Genomic DNA, 26,942 nt, shown 5'->3' with positions numbered 1-26,942 from the left:
GTCAGAGCCACTGGGCAATAGTCATTAAGGCATGTTACCTCGTTTTTCTTAGGTACTGGGAAGATAGTGGTCTTCTGAAAACAGGTGGGAACCTCAGACTGAAGCAGGAAGAGATTAAAAATGTCTGAAAATACCCCCACCAGCTGATTTGTGCAGGATCTAAGGACAAGGCCAGGGACACAATCTGGTCCAGATGATTTCTGCGGGTTCACTTTCTGGAAGACTGATTTTATGTCTGCAGTGGTGACTGTGGGTTCAGGTGCATTGGAGGCTGTCAGGGTGGGTGGTGACATTCCATTCCCTTTCTGTTCAAAATGTGCATAGAATGTGCTAAGCTCATCGGGAAGGGATGTGCAGTTGTCAGTGATGCTGCCTGGCTTCGTTTTGTAGCCCGTTATTGCATGTAAGCCCTGCTACAACTGATGGCCAGTCTGGGACTCAATTTTGGCCTGATATTGTCTCTTGGTAGCCCTGATAGCTTTATGGAGGTTGTATCCCAATTTCTTGTATAAGTCAGGGCCGCCTGATTTGAACGCTGCAGTCCTGGACTTCATTAGGGAGTAGATCTCCCAGTTCATCCATGGTTTCCGGTTTGGGAACACCCAGATTGTCCTCTATGATACACAGTCTTCCACACACTTGCTGATAATTCCAAGGGCCATGGTGACATACTCATCTAGGCTGGCTGCTGGGTCTTTGAACATGGACCAGTCTACCGGCTCAAAGCAGTTGTGTAGACGCTCATCTATTTCCTCAGACCAACGCTGTACAACTTTCTGTGTTGGACCCTCATGTTTCAGCTTCTGTTTGTATGTAGGGAGAAGGAGCACAGCCTGGTGATCTGATTTACTAAAGTGTGGATGGGGGGGAGGGGGTGGCTCAGTAGGCATCTTTGATGGTTGTATAGCAATAATCAAGGGTGTTTGGGCACCTGATGGGACAGGAAATGTGCTGGTACTATTTTGGTAACACGCTCTTGAAGTTGGCCTGGTTGAAGTTACTGGCTATGATGAAGAGGGCCTCAGGGTATCTCATTTCAAGGCTGTTGATCACAGAGTACAGTTTCACAAGGAACAGTCTAACTGTGTGGACTGTCCAATGTAAGAGATTGATCCTCATGAGTATTGACCAGCTCAGATACAAAGTGGAAAGGCTGGTCATCTGAAATTGTAGAATCCCAAGGGCTGCAGTGTATATGTCAGGAAGTACAACCATGCATTCACTCCCTCAAAACTGCTCTGATCCTGCAATTCCACTCCATCTCTTACTGCATCTGGTGTTTCCTTTTTCCATCCTAGCCAGCTTCAAAGCTCATGAACTTCAACATCTCCTGAACCCCAATACACTTCTAGGATTTTCTCTGAAATTTCTACTGACTCCCCCTCCCCATCTCTCCCTCAGTCTCACTCCTTGCCATGTTTTCACCTCCCATGTGAACCTGAGCAACCATCCCTATGTCCCCATTTCAATGAACTCTGAAGCACACATGTTGAACTTTTCTCCCACTGTCTTCACCACCATGCCTATTTCTTTGGCTGAGGTTGTTCACTCCAGACTACAGATGCTTATTTCTATCTTCAGAACTCACCAACAGTTGGACTGTTCCTTTTGGTCTGTCACCATATCTATTCAACACTAACTGCTGACGTGACATTGATGATCTCATTTCTTCCAGTGCCATTATTCACTCTAACCAACCCTCGGAAACTGCAGCATTCAGCTCACTTAGGACCAACATCATCAAACCAGAAAATGCTCGAAACACTCAACATATCAGGCAGCATTTGAAAAGAGAAATTTAGTATTCTAGATCAAAGATAGTTCATCAGAATGAGAAAAGGTGAGAAAACAAGTTAGTTTTTTGTTGCAGAGAAGGTAGGAGGAGAAAGCTGGATAGGACAAAGGGAATACCTCTGACAAAATGAGGCCAGGTTTGTTGTGGCTGTTGATGAAGCCATCTTGTTGACAGTTTAATAAGGAAGTTAGAGTGAAGACACAAACAAAGGAACATTTGTGAAATGCAAGGTAGGTCACACCATGCTAGTGAAAAGAGAAAAACTGAGTGAATTTTACAGAAGTTTGACCTCGAGCAGAACCAGTCAGTTGTCTGCTGTGGGGAATATGGAATAATTAACTCCACAATAATCAAAAACTTTGGTCTGTTTATGCAAACGTATGCAAAGTTCTTGTATGAGGATCACAAAACAATGATTATTATACTCTTAAAATAATTACATATGACGAGTAGCATCAATCCATAAGTAACATATCATGAATGAGTAGTTTTTTGACAATCTATAAACATCTATTACTTTTTTGACTAAGCAGAGGTGAGACCCTGCCCCTAGGCAGTATTCAGTTATGAAAAAACTTTAGTCCAACCACTAGCACATCCGCGCAAAGGTCATTTGTACCCAACATTTTCCTAAGGGTCATGGAACTGAAATATTGGCCATTTCCTTGTCCACAGATGCTGCCTGACTTGGAGTTTTGCCAGCATTTTCTGTTTTTTTTCATCTTTCCAAAGCTCTCCCCAAATTCCTGAAGAGTTTATTGCTTTAGGATCACAAGATCACAAGACAAGGGAGCAGAAGTAGGCCATTCGGCCCATCGAGTCTGCTCCAAGGAAAAGGGAAAAAAGAAAAAGAAATGAGAAATTGGGGGGTGGGGGGCATGTGCAAAAAAAAACACACTATTCTAACCCCAATTTCCGGCCTTATCCCCATATCCCTTGATACCCCAACTATTTAGATACCTGTCTATCTCTTCCTTAAACGCCCCCAATGATCTGGCCTCCACTGCTGTACCTGGCAAGGAATTCCACAAATTCACCACGCTCTGGCTAAAGAAATTTCTCCTCATCTCTGTTTTAAACCTGTACCCTCTAATTATAAGATTGTGCCCTCTGGTCCTGGACTCACCCACCAAGGGAAACAGCCTAGCCACATCTACCCTGTCCAGTCCTTTCAATATTTTAAATGTCTCTATGAGGTCCCCTCACATTCTTCTGTACTCCAGTGAGTACAGTCCAAGAGCCGACAAACGCTCATCATACGTAAGCACTTTCATTCCGGGAATCATCCTCGTAAATCTCCTCTGAAGCCTCTCCAACAGCAGCACATCTTTCCTAAGATATGGGGCCCAAAACTGTGCACAGTATTCCAAATGAGGCCTCAGTAGTGCCCTGTAGATCCTCATCAACACTTCCTTACCTTTATACACTATACCTCTTGAAATGAATGCCAACATAGCATTCGCTTTCTTTACTACCGATCCGACCTGGTGGTTAACCTTTAAGGTATCCTGCACGAGTACCCTCAAGTCCCTTTGTGCTTCTGTACTTTGAATTTTCTCTCCTTCTAGATAATAATCTGCCCGTTTATTTCTGTTTCCAAAGGGTACAACTGCACATTTCTCAACATTGAATATCATCTGCCATTTCCTTGCCCATTCTCCTAAACTATCCAGGTCTCTCTGCAACCTTCCTGTCTCCTCAATACGCCTTACTCCGCCACCTATCTTGGTGTCATCTGCAAACTTAGCCACAAAACCACTTACTCCATCATCCAAATCGTTAATTTACAAGGTAAAAAGAAGCGGCCCCAACACCGACCCCTGCAGAACACCACTGGTAACCGGTAGCCAATCAGAACAAGATCCTTTTATTCCCACCCTTTGCTTCCTGCCAAGCAGCCAATGCTCCACCCATTCTGTTATCCTACCTGTAATTCCATGACCTCTCATCTTATTAATCAGTCTCTTATGCGGTACCTTGTTGAAGGCCTTTTGAAAGTCTAAATACACAACATCTACCACTTCTCCCTTGTCCACCCTACCTGTGATTTCTTCAAAAAACTCCAATAGGTTGGTCAGGTAGGATCTTCCCTTCATAAAACCATGTTGGCTTGGACCTATCTTGCCTTGCACCTATAGGTATTCCATAACCCCATCCTTGAGGATCGATTCCAATAACTTTTCCACCACTGACGTCAGACTAATAGGTCTGTAATTTCCTTTATGCTGCCTCCCACCTTTCTTATACAGCAGAACTACATTTGCGACCCTCCAGTCCTCAGGAACCATGCCGGAGTCGAACGATTCCTGGAAAATTATCACCAATGCCTCCACTATCTCGAAAGCCACCTCCTTCAGAACCCGGAGATGCACCTCATCCGGTCCGGGAGACTTATCAGTCTTTAGCCCATTTAGCCAGCCAGATCTTTATGTTCCATCTGTAGCCAATGAGTCAACTAAGTCCTTGGTATCTACCTCCCAATTTGCAAGTTTAATTCCAGAAACTAGATCTGATCTGTTTAATGGGATGTAATGTTTGCTTTTTCATAACATTTTTTACCAGTGCATCGACATCCCAAGTGCTGTGGTAATATACCCCAACAATATCCCCTTTGGTAATTGGCAAGTTGCCTAAATTAACCACTGGATACTGCTGTCCCAATTCCTCTGCCCCATGGAGGTGATCAGGTATAGTGTCTGGAAGAATTCAGGCAAAGTACATACTACCAGGCTCAAGGACAGTTTCTATCCCACCGTTATAAGACAATTGAACGGTTCCTTAATATGATAAGATGGACTCTTGAACTCACGATCTACCTCGTTATGGCCTTGCACCTTATTGTCTGCCTGCACTGAACTTTCTCTGTAACTTTAACACTTTATTATGAATTCTGTTATTACTTTTCCCTTGTACTACCTCTGTGTACTGATATGATGAAATGATCTGTATGGATGGCATGCAAAACAAAGTTTTTCACTGTACCTCAGTACACGTGACAATAATAAACCACATTCAACTTAACCACCAGTTGGTAGCACACCTCTGCAAGTCTTTCTCTTTCTGTAGTTTCCCAGATCCCCAGCAAGCATCTAAATTTCAGTGTGCAGTGGACACAGTCAGAACTGTCAAGTGACTGAGTTACCCTATGTATAGTAGAGCTAAGTTATGGAGCCTTGTGAATGGCCAGAAATCTTTCTGAGGCAGAAAAATTAGACCAGCTTCAGCGATCCCAATCAGCATTTCACAAGGGACGTCGTCAGTCTGTGTGCACACTTCATGTCTAAGCCTGGCATGCATGGTATGTATTGTAACCAGCAGTTCTAATTCAAATGACATGAGCTGTGAATTTTATGTGGCATAACTGTACTCTCACCACTGGGGCACAAAACCACTGAAATTCAAAGACACAGAACTGAATACGCAAGTCTACATCCAACCTCTCAGCAGCCATAACACTGTAGAATTGTTATGGCAGAGAAGGAGACTATTCAGTCCATTGTGACCCTCCCTAGGGCCCTACTATTAACTGGATATGTCCTACCTTTGTTTACCCTCCCAGAAATGCATCACCTCACACTTGTCAGGATTGAACTCCATTTGCAATCGCTCTGCCCAACCTTCCAGCTCCGTCCCATGGTTCCCATCTACCCACCATCCCTCCCTTATTTGGTTCCACACTTTGCCTTCCTTTCCCATCTATCTCTATTACCATCCTCTGCCTTCTATTACCACCAGTACTTATTTTCCTTCTCACAGCACCTTTGCATGTATATAGAGGAGAAACTTGTTTGCTGCACTTAGGTCATGCAAGAGGGGAAGTCATTGCTTATACAACTCCCTTGACTCTCCCTCAAGCACCCAGTTACTCCTTTCATGTGAAACAACATATTACTTGTATTTCTTCCAATTTCAGTGCAATGCATTCAGAATCCAAAACCAGGTTAGGTGACTGTTATACAGAGAACTCTGCTCAGTCTGCAATTGAGACCCAGAGTTTCCAGATTAATTTTTTATTCACTTTAATTTTTGTCCCCTTGCTCCGTGCAGCTCAATATTCAATGCTCTTCCTTCCTTGGTGTCCATGAGCATGTAGGCACTGCCTTCAATACTTAGCCCGCAGTAAACTGCCTTAGAAAATTCACACAGGTTTAAGAAAAGTAAACAAAACGGTGAGCAATATTTGTCCATGTGGCTGAGACTTTCACTGCACTCAGTACTTCTGACCAGGCAATGTAAAAAATATTCCACTTCCCATCATTTCCACGGATACACAACATGCATGGTGCCATTTATAAAAAGTTAATTTGACTCAAACACTAATTTGCTAAATCATTTCTTGTTACTGGTTACCTTTTGAAGCAGCCTTTCAATGGAGTGTCTTCAAACAGTTCAGTTGGATTTAAGGGTAGAATGACAACATTCTTCATTGAGGAGGGCAAAGGGATGCCTCTGTACTCAGGCTGTGGATACTGGCTCAAGTTGCCACTGAACCCCTTCATGAAATAGTGGACTGGTTTGTCTGGGTTCAGACGAGCAGCAGACTCCACTGAGCATACCATCAACGGCGTCGGCTCTACATTGTCAGTCGACTCCACAAATATAATACCGGCTTTGGTGTCTGGTGTTGCAGGATCAGAAACATCTGTACCAGAATCGTTTTTCACCTGGGATATTCCGAAGATGTAGCTTTGAAAGTAATAATAACTGTCCAAATCCCAGCATCTGTACACCATACCAGCAATTGTGAATATTAAGACAAGGAGACATCCCTTCTGCATGGAGATCATGGTGGGGAGCTGAGATACTTCCTCAAATGCTCCTGGGAAACAAAGATGCAAGTTTTTTCAGCATTGACCTTATTCACTAAAATATTTTTATAGAAAAGGAGTATAAAATAATCACATCATTGAGGGCAACATATTAGTGTTTACCAGCACAACAGTGGACTCAGCCCAATACATCACAGGCACATCCCGATCCACCATCGAAAGTATCCACACAATGCGCAGCCTCAAGAAGGCAACATCTATCATCAAAGATCCCCACCATCCAGGCCATGCCATCTTCTCACTACTACCATCGGGCATTGTAAAATTTGAAACACTCATTTATCCCAACTCTCTGCCTTCCATTGGTTAACCCTTCCTCTATCCAGGCTAATACAATCCCCCAACTCCATGCATCCTTATATTGTGGATGAGTCTTTTATGCGGCACCTTATTGAAAGCCTTCTGGATATCAAACATCCACCTGTTCCCCTCTATCCACTGCGCTGATTATATCCTCAAAGAACTCCAGTAAGTTTGTCAAACAGTACCTGTCCTTCCTGTATCCAAGCTGTGTCTGCCTGATGGATCCACTTCTATCCAGATGGCTTGCTATTTCTTCCTTAATGATAGCTTCAAGTATTTTCCCAACTACAGACATTAAGCTAACTGGTCTGTAGTTACCTGTCTTTTGCCTACATCCTTTTGTAAACAGTGATGTGACATTCGCTGTCTTCCAATCCGCCGGGACTTGCCCAGAGTCCAGAGAGTTTTGGTAAGTTATAACTAATGCCTCTACTATAACTTCCACCAATTTTTTCAGTACCCTGGGATGCATCTCATCAGGACCAGGGTACTTGTCTACCTTTAGGCCCACTAGTTTGCTCATCACTACCTCTTTAGTGACGGCAATTGTCTCAAGGTCCTCACCTCCTGTTGCTTCCATAACATCTCTCTTTGGCATGTTAGACATGTCCTCCACTGTGAAGACTGACACAAAATAGTCACTCAAGGCTTTGGCCATTTCCAAATTATCCAATATTAAATCCCCCTTCTCATCTTCTAAGGGATCTACGTTCGCTTTAGCCACCCTTTTCCACTTTATATGATTATAAAAACTTTTACTATCTGTTTTTATATTTTGTGCTAGTTTGCTTTCATAATCTATCTTCCCTTTCCTTATTGCTTATTTAGTGGTTATTTGTTGCTTTTTAAAGTTTTCCCAATCTTCTGGTTTCCCACTACTCTTGATGACTTTACATGTGTGAGCTTTTAGCTTGATGCCTTCTTTTATTTCCTTAATTATCCAAGGCTGGCTATCCGCACCCTTACTTTCCTTGCTTTTAACTGGAATATACTTCTGTTGAGCACTGTGAAAAAACTCTTTGAAAGTCTTCCACTGTTCCTCAACTGTCCCACCATATAGCCTATGTTTCCAGTCTACACTTGCCACCTCCTCCCTCATCCCATTGTAGTCTCCCTTGTTTAGGCATAATACACTGGTTTTAGATCAAACTATTACACCCTCCATTTGTATAAGAAATTCAATAATACTGTGATCACTCTTTCCAAGAGGATCCCTAACTACAAGATCATTAATTTTACCTGTCTCATTGCACAGGACCAAATCTAAGATAGCATTTTCCCTTGTAGGTTCAGTAACACGTTGTTCAAGAAAGCTATCACAGATGCATTCTATGAAGTCCTCCTCAAGTCTGCCTCGACCAACTTGGTTTGCCCAATCTATGTGGAAGTTAAAGTCGCCCATGACAACTGCCATTCCATTCTTACATGCATTAAATATTTCTTGGTTTATTACATGTGCCACTGTAATGTTATTATTTGGTGGCCTACTGACAACTCCCACCAGTGATTTTATTTTCCCCTTTACTATTCCAAATCTCTGCCCAGATGGACTCAACATTCTGCTCCCTAGATTGTATATCATCTCTCACTATCACCCTGATCTCATTCTTAATTAAGAACACTACCCCACCTCCCTTACCTTCCTGCTTATCCTTCCCTATTACCTGATGCCCTTGGATGTTTAATTCCAACTCATCTCCACCCTGCAACCACGGTTCTGTAATGCCCACGAAATCATATCCTTTGGACTGATTTGTGCCACAAGTTCGCTGACCTTGGGCATTCAGATAAAGTGCCCTTACATTCATCATGCTTTTAGAATCTAGTAACCTCTGTGTCCTTTGCCTTTAACTTTTATGTACAACACTCTTACTTTTCTCATTTCTAACTTTTGCTCTGGTCTCTTCTTTGCTTCCCTCTGTCTTTCCCCATGGATTCCCAGCCCTCTGGCATATTAGTTTAAATCCTCCCCAACAGCACAAGCAAACAATTCCCCAATGCACACATTGAGATTAGTCATGGGATGGAGTGGCCACAGGGGAAACAATTTAGCACAAAACATGGAAGTTTCATCCTGTAAACCTTCATTCTGTCCAACTGATCTGCTCTAAAGCTGGTTAAGCCACTTAAACACTAACATGGCCAATTGTTTCCTCCAGCTCCCAACAGCATGTTGTTGGGCTTCCATTGCAACATTGTCATCTTGTACAGTGTCATCCTTACCTAGGACACTTGATATTGGTTTAGTACTGAGAGCCGAAGGTGAAAATCTAACAACATAAGAAATCCCAGAGATCTCTCAAACCTGCGCAATTCTCAGCTGATCTGATTGTTGCCTGATCCGCGTAATCCTGGATTCCTCTAAACCTAAGTCTGGTTTAGTTTTTAATATATTCCATGACTTAACAACCACATCTCGCTGGACCAGAGAATTCCATTTTCAGCTATCTCAGTCTCCCATGGTAATCCCCTATCCTGAGATTGCCCCATTTAACTTTCCCCACCCATCTCTACACTCTCCCATTGGGAGAACATCCTCAGAACATCAACAATGCCTCATATCTTTAAAATTAAATCTCAAACCTACATTAAGTTGAGGTTATTAACATGGGCTTCATGGAAATAGTTGTCCAAACACCATGACAATGTGTAAAGCCTGAGATGAGAGCGTGTGACAGCTGCACTGCTCAATCGAGGAGAGATGGGTTTGTGCCTGCTTGTGATTTGTATTTTGATGGGCTGAGATAATTAGAATAGTGATGCATAGGGAGCATTTGCCAACGTCTTGAAAAAAGATATTTAAATGTGTTAAGAAAGAGTAAAAATTGGGCAGTAAATTGAGACTACTTCATGGTAGAACCTTCATGCTAGCCTTGATTTAACAGCTTAATTATCTTGAGAAAATATAAATCAAGAAGAAAAGTCAAACCATGATGTTGCCCAGATCCAATGGGAGACACCTTGCTATTCACTGTTTAACCAACACAAATGAATTGTCACATCTATTACAGATGATTTGGCTGCTCTGTGATAATTACGTAACAGTCATTTCCATAGGAATGAATAAAAACAATCAATCTCTTACTCCTTTCAGAACGTTGTGATCTTTGGGAATTCCATTGACAGCAGCAGTGGGATTCACAGGAAGAGAAATTGGAGTTGGTGATGTGATGTCAGTTTATGAAAGTTGACAGCTTTTAGTGTTTGAGGATCTTTGGGCAGGGAGAAAGGGAGAGAGTGATAGAGGGGGAGAAAGAACAGGAGAAATATGAAACATGTTTAGAACTGTGGGACTTGTAGGGGGACCTTTGTTCTCAAAGTCAAAGTCAAAGTCAAGTTTATTGTCAAATGCACAAGTACATGTTTGCACAGTGCAATGAAAAACTTACCTGCAGCAGCATCACAGGCATCAGATACACAACAATGTTGTTTCTGTGAGGGGAGTTATGAGCTTTGCTGTAATGCTTCGAGATTTACTGAAGAAAGAATGTGTGAATAAGCAAGAGCCTGCAGATGACTTATGTGACCAATTATGTGAGGTGCAGGCAGCTCAGGAGAGTCTCTTGTCTCCTGAGGAAGCAAGAACAGATACATCAGCAAAATCTGGAGTTGCAGGGAATTCCTGGCTACACAAAGGGGTTCAAAGTGCATGTGGTGGGGTGGCCTTGAGAGGAACTATCTGGTACAAAGCCATCACTTTCCCTGAGGCAGACAGTGTCCTGTCTTCAAAAAAAATCCAGAAGCTTCAAAAAACAAGCAGGTCAACAGCAAGCAGTTGTGGCTGCCATCTCCATAACATGAGCAGAATTCGCCATGTGTTGCTGAGACAATGTGAATTATATATATCCCCTGGGGACAGGAAGGCAGCCAAGCTGACACTAATCTGCCTGTTACCCAGATTGAGGCTCCATGCCACCAGCAGCAACAGACTGATACATGCCATGATGAGTGTAGTCCCCAGTCAATCACAATATCTATCTTCGATGGACCTGTATCTCCACCACACACACTCCCAACTCTGATTGAGGTTCATGCTCTTCAGGAACTGGGAAGGTCAGATTGCCAGCAGACTTCTCTTGGCTGCAAAACACTTGGTGCTAAAACTGGAGATGGATCAGTGAGTCCTGACTGAAGGCACGAGAGTAGACATCGAGGATACTCTCTGCAAAACACCTGAAGTGCTGAGCATCGAGTTCCAGCAAGCATCCTTACATCCTCATAAAAATTTAACAAATTTGTCAAACCTGATTTTTCTTTCATATAACCATGTTGACTTGGTTTGATTGCATTAAGCTTCTCTAACTGACAAGCTATTTCTTTCATGATTATGGACTCCAGCATCTTGCCAACAACAGCTAACTGGTCTATAATGAGGGCAGGCACGGTAGTGTAGCGGTTAGCATAACGCTATTGCAGAGCCAGCGACCCGGGTTCAATTCCGGCTACTGTCTGTAAGGAGTTTGTACATTCTCCCTGCGTCTGCGTGGGTTTCTTCCGGCTGCTCTGGCTTCCTCCCACATTCCAATGACGTACGGGTTAGGAAGTTGTGGGCATGCTATGTTGGTGCCGGAAGCGTGGCAACACTTGTGGTTCTGCCCCCAGAACACTCTACGCAAAAGATGCATTTCCCTGTGTGTTTCGATGTACATGTGACTAATAAAATCTTAATTTCCTGCCTTTTGTCTCCCTCCCCTCTCAAACAAGGGAGTCACATTTGCAGGTTTCCAATCCACCGCTCCACTTCTGGAACTCAGTGAGTTTTGAGAAACCAAAACCAAGGCGCTCCTGTCTCTGCAGACACTGCTTTTAAATCCCTTGGATGATGTGAAGCCTGAATTCTATGTTAGAGGGTCTGATTATAAGTAATTGTTTTGCAGCTGCAAGTTGTTGTTCCATCACCCTATTTAAATTAAATGATTGATTGATGATTAATTTCCTCAGTTCTATTTAGTTTTATTTCTATTGCTTGAAAAAAAACGAAAAGCAACTGAAGGAAGAAGAGCAACACCCTGCAATTTATTGTGTTTGTTCACCAGCAGCTGCTCTGTCTTATCCTCCTTCCTTTCATGTCCAGTCGTATCAGTTTATTGATCTGATTAATTTTGGAAGAAATAAGGAACTGAATTCTACAACAGTATTGGATAATTCCCTTAAATGTTCTGAGTTATGCAAACATCTTTAATTTCAGATGCAGGATTCCCACATATTAAACAAAAATTGAATTGGCTTTGGCACATTTGATGTGATGTTGTTGATTTTGACTCACTTGATTGAAAGGGTAAATTGGAAGCCACAAAGACTGAATGCTGTCCTACAACGACAAAGCAGAGGCACAGTGGTGAATTCAGTTTCCTTCGAAAGCAAGTGGGATTAACCTATGAGAAGCCAAGAGGTGGAACCAATGATCCAGTTTTGGGAATCTCAGAATTTACCTGCAGGCATCAAATGATGCAGCAAGGTGATAATTTGAGTTTAACATGAAGCACAATCAGGATTAGAAAAGCAGAAAATTCTGGAAATATTTAGCAGGTCAGATTATCTGTGCAAAGAGAAACGGTTGATGTTTCAGGTCCAGGATCCTTTGTCAGGACATGTCATGATCTGTTTCAATCTTCACAGATGCTACCTGGCCTGCTGAGTGTTTCCAGGGTTTTCTGTTTTTATTTCAGATTTTCCATATCTTCAGGGTTTTTTTTATTTTCCCAGATTGGGTTTTCTCCCCTAATTTCCAAAACAAGTGAAAAGGAGAAGTTTATCTGAAATCTAAAAGAATGATCAAAACTTGACTGGAAAGAGAAGTGGAGAATTGGTGTTTTCTCTCTGTATATAGGAATGGGCTTTCAACAGGAGAAACCAAATAGGACTTTAAAAAAGTCTGTCACTTAAATCTTTGAGGATTTCAGAGAGGAAGAACCACAGAACATTCTGCGCAATTTCTGGGACATTCCTTGGATTTAACTTAATCAAGGATATGCTAATAACTTTGACCTTGTGGAAATATCTGATTCATGTTTTAAGGTGTTAATGAAAGATTGGACAGTAAATTTTTCCAGAGCTTTGGAATAAGATGAAATAATAATTTCATTCATATTGTCATCATCAATCTCATTCACAAACCGAGTTCCCACACGGCAGAAGATATCTGCAGCCCACAGCAGCCGGCAAATCCATCCTGCTGGTCTCCAAAAGGCTCATTCATATATGTGTGACGTACATATGGTGGGCGTTTGCAACCTGGGGAGGACCTGTAGATTGATATTAAGTCTGTCAGAAATGATGTAGTTAGCAATAATTAAGTAATTACTTTCAGATGGAGAATTTTGTGACTATACTTATGTACATGACCTAACCACTGCCTGAGGTACTGAGAGCCCGAGGCAAAGATCTCCAGACATTTTGTGGTCTGTTGAAGGCTCAGAAAAGGTAATAGTTTGTTCATGTTCATCTTTTGGGCTCAATACAATTTAAGATATAGACTGAAAAGTCTTAGATTTTTGATTGTCATTATTTTATTCTGTGTATGTTACTTGCAACATTCATTTGGCAAACGAGAGGGGTCAGCATGTGACCTAGAAATGGCAAAGTTTGTCAAGTGTTAAATTGTTCTCTCAATGAGTGAATTGGATCCAATACTGTTATAACATATTATGTTATGGATTAGTTCAGAGGATAGAGCAACACACAATTTTTGTGGATGGTGAGATAAGTTGATAAGTCTACAACAGGATATAGGTCACTTGGAAAATTGGGCAGGACATTGGCAATTATATAAAATTATAAGTGGTAACACAGGTCGATAGGGTGGTGAAGAAGACATATGCCATGCTTGCCTGCATAGGTTGGGACATAGAAGATAAATGTTGAGACATTATGTTCCAACTTTACAAAACACTCATTTGTCTGAACTTGGGGTACCTTGTGCAGTTCAGGTTGCCAGACTACAGGATGGATGTGGTTGCACTGGAGAGAATGCAGAGCAGATTCATCAGGCTGTTGCCTGGATTGTATCATATCAGTTGTAACAGAGATGGGACTGAGAGGGTCTGTTTCCTCTGGAGTGAAGGAGGCTGAAGGGTGACCTGAGAGAGGTATATAAAATTATAATAGGGAAGAGTCAGAATATTTTTTGCACAGTGGAGGTTTCAAAAACAAGAGGGCATAGACTTCAGGGGAGAGATTGGAGTTTTGAAGGGGATTTGAGGGAAAAATTTTGACACAGACAGTGGTTCTGGAACATGCTGTGAAAGGAGGCGGTGGAGGCAGATCTCTCCACAGATGCTGCCTGGCCCACTGAGTTCTTCCAGCAGTATGTTTCTTGCTCCAGATTCCAGTATCTGCATTCTCTTGTGTCCCCAACCTACTCCGTACCTGTATTCAACCACTTCACAAAACAAGCTTCTCTGACCATCCTCCTGTAATATTAAGGCAACAATTTCATTTAGAGCAAAAACAGACTGCGAGAGGAACTCAACAGGTTTCAGGAGCATCTATGAAGACAAAAGGACAGTCGGCATTTTAGGTCATGACCCTGCATCAGGACTGAGAGGGAGGTAGCCAGTATAAAGGGTTTAGAGGGAAGGTTGAGGCAGGCGATTGCTGGAACCAGGTGAAGAGGGAGATGATGGGCAGATGGAGCCAAGTGGGGGAGGAGGAAGAGTGGAGCTGGGATTCAGTGTCTGGTGGGTGATAGGTCGAGACAGATAAGGAGAGAGGAAGAGGGGCAGATGGAGCCAGTTAAGGGGAAGGGAGGGTGGAGCTGGAGACAGAGTCTGACAGGTGATGTGGAAACACAAGAGGCTGCAGATGCTGGAAACTGACAGGTAAGGAAGGTGATACGTGGAACCAGATAAGGGAGGGGTGATGGGCAGATGGAGCACATCGGGGAAGGAGTCAGCAGAAACAGAAGGTGTGTGTGTGGGTGCGTGATATGCAGATAGAACCAAGTGGGGCTCTGTGACGGGGGTTGGGGGGGTGGGGGAGCGGAGGACAGGGTTGGGGTGAGAACCAGAAGGAGAGAGAAAGAAGCACAGGGAGTGTGTGTTACCTGATATTGGAAAATTCAATATTCCAGCATCTGCGGTCTCTCTTGTCTCTCAATTTCCTTCAGAGTTCCTCATGCGTTCACGCCTAATGTTGGACTTTGCTCCTTGTCAGTGCATCAGCCGTGCTTTATATTAACTGTTCCACAACTCCCATTCATGCACAAAATGTTTCGGCTCCCTGTATAGAAAGGAGTACAAAATTACATCATTGAGGGCAGCAAATTAGTGTTTACCAGCACAGTCGTGGACTCAGCCCAGTACATCACAGGCACATCCCTGTCCACCATCGAAAGTATCCACACAGTGCACAGCCTCAAGAAGGCAATATCTATCATCAAAGATCCCCACCATCTGGGCCATGCCATCTTCTCTCAACTAAAACTGGACATTGCAAAATTTGTGCAATTTATGTTTAATTAATGTTTTTCTTGTGAATGCTGTGTATCTGATGCTGTGTGTCTGTGATGCTGCTGCAAGTAAATTTTTCATTGTACCTGTGTATACATGTACTTGTGCTAATGACAATGAACTTGACTTGGCAGGAAGAAGGCTCCCTGGAACATCAGCAAGTTTCAACAGGTTGACGAAGGCAATTTTCTATCCTTTGTTTGGAGTCAACTGTGGTTTTTCTGTCATACGTCAAATAATTCTTTCATGACACATGTCGTGAATTCTTTCATGACGTGTCGTTGCTACCGCTCATTATTACATATGATTAGCAATAACACCCAAGGTTCAGCACAGCTGAAATGTGTTCTCCCTACTCAGGGCCCTTTCTCAAACTTGTTTTTTCTCTATTTCCCAATGCAAAATGTTTCTGGCTGATGCTCAGTAAAATCATGCTCATTTTGTACCATTTAACGAAAAACAACGTTCAAGGTTCAAGCGCTTTTAATGAAAATGAAACAAGCAGTCGAATGCTGTGGTTAGAACATGGAACATAGAACGGTACAGCACAGGAGCAGGCCCTTCGGCACACCATATCTGTGCCGACCATGTTGCCAATCGAATCTATTCCCATCTGCCTGCACCTGGTCAATATCCCTCTGTTCCCTGCCTGATTATGTACCTGTCTAAATGCCTCTTAAATGTCGCTATCATATCTGCCTCCACCACTTCCCCTGGCAGTGCTTTCCTGGCACCTACCACCTTCTGAGTAAAACACTTGCCTTGGAAATTTCCTTTATATTTTCCCCCTCTCACCTTCAAGCTATGCCTGCTCACATTTGACATTTCCAACCTGAGGAAAAGACTCTGACGATCAACCCCATCTATGCCTCCCATCATTTTAAGTACTTCTGTCAGGTCACCCCTTAATCTCCAGAGGAAACAATCCAAGTTTGTCCAACCTCTCCTGATAACTAATGCTCGCTAATCCAGAAAACATCATGGTGAACCTGATCTGCACCCTGTGGGCGATGAGCAGTGGTGTGTGTCAGCAGGTAGAAGTGAGAAAGAAAGAGAAAAAAAAAGAAAGATATGGAAGAATGAATAAAAACGAGAGTGCCCGTGGCAATCCAGACAAGCATTCTGGAAATGTTCCATATTCTGGCCTGAATAGGATATCCAGGCTAGATGGCTGGATAGACTGGGACCCTTTTCACTGCAGCATAGAAGTTTGAGGGGTGACTTTCAAGAGGATTGTCAAATCATCAGGGGCATAGATAAGATGAATAGCCAAAGTCTTTTCCCCATGGTTGGGGAGTCTATAACTGGAATGTCTTCAAAATAATATCCGTTGATTAGTTGATGTTGGTTTCACCATTTTCCATTACAAGGTTCCAGATGCCATGTTACCTCTTTTAAATTTACAGTAATGTGCAAAAGTTTCAGATTTGTAGCAATTTAATGAACTGTTACTCTTCCTGTGAGAGATGCCTGACTGAAGCTGATTGTCAATCTTACTCTCACTTTTAATAATCACACATAAAAAAACAGGGGCAGGAAATCAGGGACACTTTGTTCTTTTATTGTCCAACGAAGATCTCAAGAGCTTCTGTGTGACAGCAACTGATGGACAATCATATCTGGAGCTTGGCAATAGTTTGAAGTGAGCTGTAAGCCAGTGAATTCTCTGACTCTGTGCTCCTCATCCTTTTCAATCATTTCCCCACATCCCAAAGTTAAAGGTCATCTCTGTTTTATCAGCCTTTTCCTCAGCATCAATATATTTCTTTGACTGCAAACAATTTCATTTGCCATGACATCTCTTTTTTGCGTGTGTTCTGTCTAGAATTATGTCATATTGGTCATGGGAATCTTCCTATGTGATTGGCCGTCCTTTACTGTGTCAGCACAAGTGCCAAATGATCATGCTTCCAAATACAACAACAATTAACATTTTGACAAATCTAAGTGTAGCAAAACAGGATCCCTGATTATCTCAAAGGTTCCCTTTGTCAAGATATTTTCAACTGAAAGGCCTGTCAAATGCTGGTGCTTCCCTGTTCTACAGTGAGTTGACTGTGGAACAACAGCTGCATGTTCACTGCCAACGGCCCTCACTACCAAGATACATCACACAAACCTGAGGGCAGGAATTGGTGTTTGATTCCAGTTGAGATTACACAAGTGAATTGGAGTGCATCCAGATTAGAGAAACAGTTGTCAGAAAGCGAAGTCTAAAGTGAATGCATGATGATTTTCAAACACGCTCAAAGGAGTTTTATTTATTTTTATACTGTAGTTTTGGAAAATCTGTCAATTTAATTTTGTCACTCATTGTACATTATCAGGTCCTAAATCAGTCTGTACTATTTTAGGATTGAATTAAAGTTTTGTAACTATTTGGACAATGCAACTGGAAAAAATATTCAATTAATGATCCACTTCCAGCAACAACTTTTTTTTTCTTGCCAGAATTCATGTAATTCCAGACATGAGCTCCATATGTAGCTGAGAAGACCCGATCGATATCCTCCTCTTTCCAGTGAGCATAATACCTTTCCCAAGCCGGAAATGGAACTGGGTAGAACCGTTTTGTGATCCATAAAGAGATGGCATTGCATTCCTTGCCAATGAAGGCCCCTGGGTTATCAATGTTGCACCATTTCTTCAGCATACGGGTAATCAGTCGAGGACCTTGTTGAGCCCAAAGATCTCCAATGTAATGGGCCACAAAATCTTCCATGCAATTCCACAAAAATGGATGGTGCTTGTGATGAAAACCTATTACCCCATTACTGACCATTTCTGTGGTTGCTGCACATGTAAACTTACCAAATGGCATAGACCTCAATGATATTATGTCAGAATCCAGGTAGATGCCCCCATATTTCCAGAGCAATGCTAACCTGCAGCCGTTGGCAAGTACATGGATCCAATACCTCTCCTTTTCTGGATTTACCTGTGGTATAATGGACAAAGAAAAGTTTAATTCGTTGTCTTCATTTCTATTCTTTCAAAACATTTCTTCTCCAGTCTTTGTGTCTCTTCCCAAAGCTAAAGACCATTCCAACCAAGATACCTACTTGGCTGATTCCCATTTGCCAACATTTAGCACACGTCCCTCTAAACCTTCCCTATGCATGTTACCTGCATTAGCTCCATAACCTTCTAAACATTGGCAATTCAAGTGCTTGTCTAGATGCCTTTTAAACATTGTGTGAGTTCCTGGCTCCACGACCTCCTCATTCCAGATTGCAACCACGCTCCAACCTTGAACCTATGCCCTCCTGTCTCAGGGACCCATACAATGGGAAAAAGACTTTTATTATCTCCTCAATCTATCTCCCTGATAATATTGTATAACTCCATCAGGTTACCCATCCTCCACTTCAGGTTGACCAAACAGCCTATCCAATCTCTCCTTGGACTGAAACGTTCCAATTCAGCCTGGTGAATCTCCTCTGCACCCTTTTCAGCACAATCACATCCTTCCTGCAGTGTGGTGACCACAACTGCACACAGTACTCCAGGTGTGTCCTCATCCAAATTTTGTAAACTTTTAGGGATTTTTGGATTTGTACCCCAAGTTCCACGCAAAAGATATATTTCACTGTGTGTTTCGATGAACATGTGACTAATAAAGATATCTTATTTTATCTTATCTTATCTTATCTCCGCCCAACTTTCTAGCTGATCCATACCACACTGTAGCTTTACACAACCCTGCTCACTACCTACAATACCATTTTCATATCAACTGCAAACTTACTAATCGTACCTTCGACATTCATCCCCAAGTCATGAATGTATGTCACAAAATCAAAGGTCCCAGCACTGATTCTTCTCACAGACTATCAATCAGAAAAGCAATCTTCCACCACCAACCTCTGTCTACCATTACAAAGCCAAATTTAAATCCACTTTGCCAACTTGCCTGCATCTCATGAGCTTGAACCTCTTGGATCAGCCTGCCACGTAGGACTTTGTGAAATGCCTTACTAAAGTCCATGTCGACAAAATCTACTGCACTGCCTTTGTCAATACGTTTATCTTTAATAAAATCCTGATAAAATTAATGAGATAGGATTTCCCATCTACAAAGCCTTGTTGACGATCCCAATCAATCCCAATCTCTCCAAGTGTAGATATACCATGATCCCCTGAAATTCATTTTCAATAGCTGGCCTCCCACTGAAGTAAGATTCACTGCCCTTCTTGAACAAAGGAACACTTGTTATGCTCCAGTCATCTCTCATCTCATCTATGGCTAACAAAGATGCAAAAATCTCTATCAGGGCCCTAGCATGTGGCGCATAGTCAACAACTAGGTCATGCAGTGTAAGAGGATACAGAAAGCTCTGATAAGCAATAACTTCCCCTCCCAAACGAATAAATGATGGGACGTTTCTCTCATTGACCAGGAGACTCCACAGCATCCCTCCACCTCCCTCAGCATCCAACAGTGACAACAATAATCACAGCATCCTCACTCAGTCCACTGCTACTGGTCTTAAAGACACAGATGCTCAAAATGAACCCCTCATCCTCAGAGAGCAGCATCATCACTTCACTATAGCCCCACCTTCCAAATGAGATGGTTCCAACACACTTCTGATGGCAGAAAAAAACACAACAGCAAAATATCTTTTAAGTGCTGGAACTATTAAAAAACATTGGGATAGATGAGTCACTGGGGCCGGACAGTATATATCCAGGGTTATTACGGGCAGCGAGGAAAGAGATTGCTGCGCCCTTGGCCTCACTGGCCTTGCATCCTCTCTGGCCACAGGAGTAACACCAAATGATTGGAGGGTGGCAAATGTTGTTCCTTTGTTCAAGAAAGGGAGTGGGGATAACTCTGGGAATTACAGGCCAGTGAGTCTTACTTCAGTGCTGGGCAAGTTACTGGAGAATATTCTTAGAGACAGGATTTATGAGCATTTGCAGAAGCAAAGGCTGATTTGGGACAGTCAGCATGGCTTTGTGAGGGGCAGGTCGTGCCTCACGAGCCCGACGGTATTCTTTGAGGATGTGACAAAGCAAATTGATGAAGGTAGAGCAGTGGATGCAGTGTACATGGATTTTAATACGACGTTTGATAAGGTTCCTCATGGAAGGCTCATTCAGAAATTCAGGAGGGATTGGATCCAGGGAAACTTGGCTGTGTGGATTCAGATTTGGCTCGCCCATAGAAGACAGAGGATGATATAAATGGAGTGTATTCTGCCTGGAGTTCGGTGACCTGTGGTGTTCTGCAGGGATTTGTTGCGGACCCCTGTTATTTGTGATTTTTATAAATGACTTGGATGAGGATGTGGAAGGGTGGGTTAGTAAGTTTGCAGATGACACAAAGGTTGGTGGTGCTGTGGATAGTGAAGAAGGTTGCTGTAGGTTACAAGAGGACATTGATAGGATGCAGAACTGGGCTGAGAAGTGGCAGATGGAGTTCAATCTGAAAAGTGTGAAGTGATACACTTTGGAAGATCGAATTTGAAGGCAGAATACAAGGTTAAAGGCAGGTCTCTTAGCAGTGTGGAGGACCAGAGTGATCTTGGGGTCCACGTCCATAGATCCTCAAGGTTACCGCTCAGGTTGATCAGGTTGTTAAGAAGGCCTGTGGTGTGTTGGCCTTCATTAGTTGGGGTATTGAGTTCAAGAACTGCAAGGAAATGTTGCAGCTCTATAATGCTCTGGTTAGACCACACTTGGAGTATTGTGTTCAGTTCTGGTCACCCCATTATAGGAAGGATATGGAAGCTTTCGAGGAAATTTACCAGGTTGCTGCCTGGATTGAAGAGCATGTCTTATGAGGATAGGTTGAGCGAGTGAGGGCTTTTCTCTTTGGAGAGAAGGAGGATGAGAGGTGACCTGATGGAGGTGTACAAGATGATAAGACGCATAGATCGAGTGGACAGTCAGAGACATTTTCCCAGGGCAAAAATGGCTATCAGGAGGGGGCATAATTTTAAGGTGATTGGAGGAAGGTGCTGGGGGACTATCAGAGGTAATTTTTTTACACAGAATGTGGTGGGTGCGTGGAAAGAACTGCCGGCTGAGGTGGTGGAGGCCCATACATTAGGGACATTTAAGATCCTCTTAGACAGGCATATGAATGAGAGAAAAGTGCATGGCTATGTGGGAGGGAAGGGTTAGATAGAGCTTAGAGCAAGATAAAATGTCAGCACAACACTGTGGGCCAAAGGGCCTGTCTAAGTCTGGCGTGCGTGGTATGTATTGTAAACAACAGTGGTAATTCAAATGACATGAGCTGTGAATTTTATGTAGCATTACTGTACTCTCACCACTGGGGCACAAAACCACTGAAATTCAAAGACACAGAACTGAATACGCATGTCTACGTCCAATCTCTCAGCAGTCATAACATTGTAGGATTGTTATGGCAGAGAAGGAGACTATTCAGCCCGTGATGCCCAGCCCAGTGATCATCTCTGTGAATCTCCTCTGTACCATCTTCAGCACAATCACATCTTTTCTGTAGTGTGGTGACGAGAACTGCATACAGTACTCCAGACACGTGCTCCATAGGTCACTAAGAAGGTCTGCTCTCTATCCATGCTGCATTACTTTATCACCAGCTTATCTATCCATTCTGCAAATTTTAGGATCTGCGGACTGTAGCCCAAGGTCCCTCTGTTTATCAACACTCCCTAGGGCCCTACCATTAACTGGCTATGTCCTACCTTTGTTTACCCGACCAGAAATGCATCACCTCACACTTGTCAGGATTGAATTCCATTTGCAATCGCTCTGCCCAACCTTCCAGCTCCATCCCATGGTTCCCATCTAGCCACCATCCCTCCCTTATTTGGTTCCACACTTTGCCTTCCTCTCTCATCTATCTCTATTACCATCCTCTGCCTTCTATTACCACCAGTACTTATTTTCCTTCTCACAGCACCTTTGCATGTATATAAAGGAGAAACTTGCTTGCTGCACTTTGGTCATACGAGAGGGGAAGTCATTGCTTATACAACTCCCTTGTCTATCCTCCAAGTACCCAATTACTCCTTTCAGTTGAAACAACACATTACTTGTATTTCTGCCAATTTTAGTGCAATGCATTCAGAATCCAAACCAGCCTTGGTGACTGTTACACAGAGCATCTCTGCTCTGTCTGCAATTGAGACCCAGAGTTTCCAGTTTAATTTTTAAGTTACTTTAATTTTTGTCCCCTTGCTCTGTGCAGCACAATAATCAACGCTCTTCCTTTCTTGGTGTCCATGAGCATGTCTGCCCTACCTCCAATACTTAGCCTGCAGTAAACTGCCCTCAGAAATTTCACACAGGTTTAAGAAAAGTAAACAAAACGGTGAGAAATATTTGTCCATGTGGCTGAGACTTTCACTTCACTCAGTATTTCTGACCAGGTAATGTAAAAAATATTCCATTTCCCATCATTTCCACAGATACACGACATTCATGGTGCCATTCATAAAAAGTTAATTTGAGTCAACCGCTAATTTACTAAATGAAATCATTTCTTGTTACTGGTTACCTTTTGATACCAGCCTTTCAATGAAGTGTCTTCAAACGGTTCAATGCGATTTAAGGGTAGAATGACAAACATTCTTCATTGAGGAGAGCAAAGGGATGCCTCTGTACTCAGGCTGTGGATACTGACTCAAGTTGCCACTGAACCCCTTCATGAAGTAGTAGACTGGTTTGTCTGGGTTTAGACGAGCAGCAGACTCCACTGAGCATACCATCAACGACGTCGGCTCTACATTGTCAGTCGACTCCACAAACTTAATACTGGCTTTGGTGTCTGGTGTTGCAGGATCAGAAACATTTGTACCAGAATCATTTTTCACCTGGGATATTCCGAAGATGTAGCTTTGAAAGTAATAATAACTGTCCAAATCCCAGCTTCTGTACACCATGCCAGCAATTGTAAATATTAAGACAAGGAGACATCCTTTCTGCATGGAGATCATGGTGGGGAGCTGAGATATTTCCTCAAATGCTCCTGGGAAACAAAGATGCGAGTTTTTTTCAGCATTGACCTTATCCATTAGAATATTTTTATAGAAAAGGAGTATAAAATAATTGCATCATTGAGGGCAACGTATTAGTGTTTACCAGCACAACAGTGGACTCAGCCCAATACATCACAGGCACATCCCTGTCCACCATCGAAAGTATCCACACAATGTGCAGATTCAAGAAGGCAACATCTATCATCAAAGATCCCCACCATCCAGGCCATGTCATCTTCTCGCAGCTACCATCCGGCATTGTAAAATTGGTGTACAATTTATGTTTAATTTACGTTTTTCTTGTGAATGCTGTGTTTCTGATGCTATGTGTCTGTGATGCTGCTGCAAGTAAAATTTCATTGCACCTGTGCATACACGTACTTGTGCACATGACAATAAATTCGACTTTGAAGGAAGAATGGAAACATGGAACGCAGGGGACAGGGCAGCTGTTGTGTTGTTGCTGGTGAAGATGCTGCATTAGGGAGACATCAAGAGCATGCATGGTCTCCTTTTCTGATGTGTCACATTTCAGCTCTTGCAACTCAACAGTAAAATCAACAATTTCAGATCCTCAGCCTTTCCATGTTGTTTCAGAACTGGCCAATCTTTTAGAATATAGAACAGTACAGCACAGGAACAGGCCCTTTAGCCCATGATGTTGTGCTGAATTACACACTTAACTAAACTTATCCTTTCTGACCACACAATGTCTATAATCCCTCTATTCTCTGCACATTCATGTGCTTATCAAAGAGCCTCTTGAACACCTCCATCATACCACCCTGGCAGTGCATTCCAGGCACCCACTCCCCTCAGTGTAAAAAAAATTTGCCCTGCACATTTCCTTTCAACTTTCTCCCTCTCACCTTATTAGACATTTTGACTCTGGGAAAAACGTACTGGCTGTCTACTCTATCTATGCCTCTCATAAACTTATATCAGCTCTCCCCAAAGCCTCCGCCACTCCAGAGAAAACAACACAAATTTGTCTGACATCTTATCGCATATTCCCTCTAATGCTGACAGCACCCTGGTAAACCTCTTCTGGACCCCCTCCAAAGCCTTCACATCCTTCCTCTAATGGGGTGACCAGAACTGAATGCAGTACTCCACATCCTGACTCAAACTCAATACCGCAACTAATAAAGGCAAGCATGCCATACACCTTCTTTACCACCCTTTCAACCTGTGCAGCCACTTTCAGGGAGCTATGGTCTTGGATCCCAAGATCCCTCTGTATATCAACACTGTTAAGAGTCCTTTACATTTGCTCTCCCAAAGTGCAACACCTCACATTTGCCCAGATTAAACTTCATTTGCCATTTCTCTGCCCATATCTGCAACAGATCTATATTCCACTGTATCCTTTCGCAACCTTCTACACTATTCACAACACCACCAATCTTTGTATCACCTGCAAACTTACTAACCCACCCATCCACATTTTCATCCAAGCCATTTATATACAACACAAACAGCAGAGGTCCCAGTACAGATCCTTGCTGAACACCATGAGTCACAGACCCAGAGCCAGAATAAATCCCATCAACCACTACCCTCTGCCTTCTATGGGCAAGCCAATCCTGAATCCAAGCAGTCAAATTTCAGTGGATCCCAAGCATCTTTGCAATCTCAACTCTTGCCTTTCTCAATAATCTGGGGTACATCCCATCAGGCCCTGGGGACTTCTCACCATTTACGACTCCACCAATTTTCGTGTCAACAAACAACAGAAGTCCCAGCGGTATCGCGTTGGTTACAAACTTCCAGTCAGAAAAACAACCCTGCACCACTACCCTCTGCCTCCTATCAACAAGCCAATGTGGATCCAACATCAAATCCCATGTCCTTTAACCTTCTCTACTAGCCTACTATGCAAGACCTTGTCAAAAGCCTTAAAGTCCATGTATACCACATCTACTGCCTTGCCTTCATCAATTTTCCTAGTAACCTCCTCAAAAACAATCAGATTTGTGAGACATTATATCGCCTGCACAAAACCATACTGACCCCTCCTAATCAGTCCCTGCATTTCCAACTCTCCATCCTCCACATCCTTCTCCCATCCTATTCAGTTAGGACCCCATTTGTATCACCTGGCTACGCTCAGATTTCCCCACCAGTCCCTTAAATAAATTGAGCAACGTATTCAATTTCTCAATGTAAAGGCTCAACAATAGAATCAGAGCACTTTTGAAGATGATGAGCTATGCATCTGCAATTTCCTTATCCTATTTTCCACTTGCAAAAATCTTGCAAAGCCACAGAACACTACAGAAGCAGGATGGGACCCCAGAGTAATTTGTAGGTGAGGATAAGCATTTTAAAGTGCTGGCAGCTCAGATTCAGACCCAACCTCTGGTCTACCTGGGGTTTGCTCGTTCTACCTGTGGCTGTGTGTGTTGCCCCGATGTGCACCCAAAGGACATCTGGGTTGGTGGACTGGTTGGCTGCTCTGGATTGTCCCCGGCGTAGCACAGGCTCAGTGGGCTGATCAGCCTATAACATTAGTTCATCCTTTCTCTCTCCACGGATGCTGCCGGACCTGTTGGGCATTCACACATTTCCTCCTATTTACACCTCCTCCAGACAGATCTATTGCAATTAACAAGCCCTCACCACTGGCACCATGTATGTTGTTCAGTCTTTCTGGCTCCACCCAATCACAGACATTGCCTTCCTTCTTTCCACCCTCCCCCTCCACTTCACTGCAATTTCAAACATAACTGATTTCCACCAGTTCCTAGTTCTGAAACGTTAACTCTGTTGCTCCGTCTACAGATGCAACGCAAACTAAGTGGCAAAACTGGTTTCAGTGTGGTGACTTCCTGCTGTGATCACTTCTGTTCCAGTTGTGACTGAGGACAGACAAGAAACTGAGAACTGGCAGAATTCAGAAAGGGAATGTAATCAATCAGTCTGGCAAAAAAACAGTGAAAATGATTGAATGGGAGTAAACTATCACCAAGATTAGTTTTAAATAGACTCACAATATTCCAAACCCATTCGGCTATATGAAGTTACATGGGTTTTTTTTCAAATTTACTGTTATTTAACATATAATATTGTTGTTTCAGTGTTACTGATCATGTTGATTTCGTTAGTACTTTTCATGATAAACATGGTTGGAGAAACAAAATTAAAGCTACGTCTGTTTTGTATTCACTCTCTAATTGAAGGTATCAAAAGGAATCAAGGTTATGACAAATAAAACACATTTTCCCAAAGTAATATGAAACCACAATATAATTACAAAGGAAAGATGTTAAAAATCATTGCTACCCACCTGTAGTAATGTGGCTAAGTCTGTGACGCTGTTCTGTGAGTCTGGTTGGATGTTCAAGATGGGAGTTACTTAATTTCATGAATTTTGAACTAACTTGCAAAGCGTCTGGATATGATACAACCAAGAAGCACGAAGTAAAAACTGAGCAGTCGCGTAAAGTGACCATCACAAGAAAGTAAATTTATAAAATAACAAAAAACTGTTGGAAATAAATAGCAGGTCTGGAAGCAACATTTCCAGTCAATAAGATTCCATGAGAATTGGTGATGTGAAAAGAGAAAATGCTGCTGAAAGATCACT

General features: G+C 42.7%; 1 protein-coding gene across 1 annotated transcript in view; it reads right to left on the bottom strand.

Moving 5' to 3' along the window:
• LOC127571144 (alpha-1,4-N-acetylglucosaminyltransferase-like) overlaps positions 1 to 26,651 on the bottom strand; it is a 43,581-nt gene extending 16,930 nt beyond the window's left edge. The window contains exon 1 of the mRNA XM_052017232.1: positions 26,643 to 26,651. The gene's annotated coding sequence lies outside the window, so the exon portion shown is untranslated. The remainder of the gene's footprint in view (positions 1 to 26,642) is intronic.
• Between the last annotated feature and the right edge of the window lie 291 nt (positions 26,652 to 26,942).

This window comes from Pristis pectinata, chromosome 6 (genome assembly GCF_009764475.1).
Source record: "Pristis pectinata isolate sPriPec2 chromosome 6, sPriPec2.1.pri, whole genome shotgun sequence".
Classification (NCBI taxonomy): Eukaryota; Metazoa; Chordata; class Chondrichthyes; order Rhinopristiformes; family Pristidae; genus Pristis; species Pristis pectinata.
This window is presented reverse-complemented; position numbering and strand designations above follow the sequence as displayed.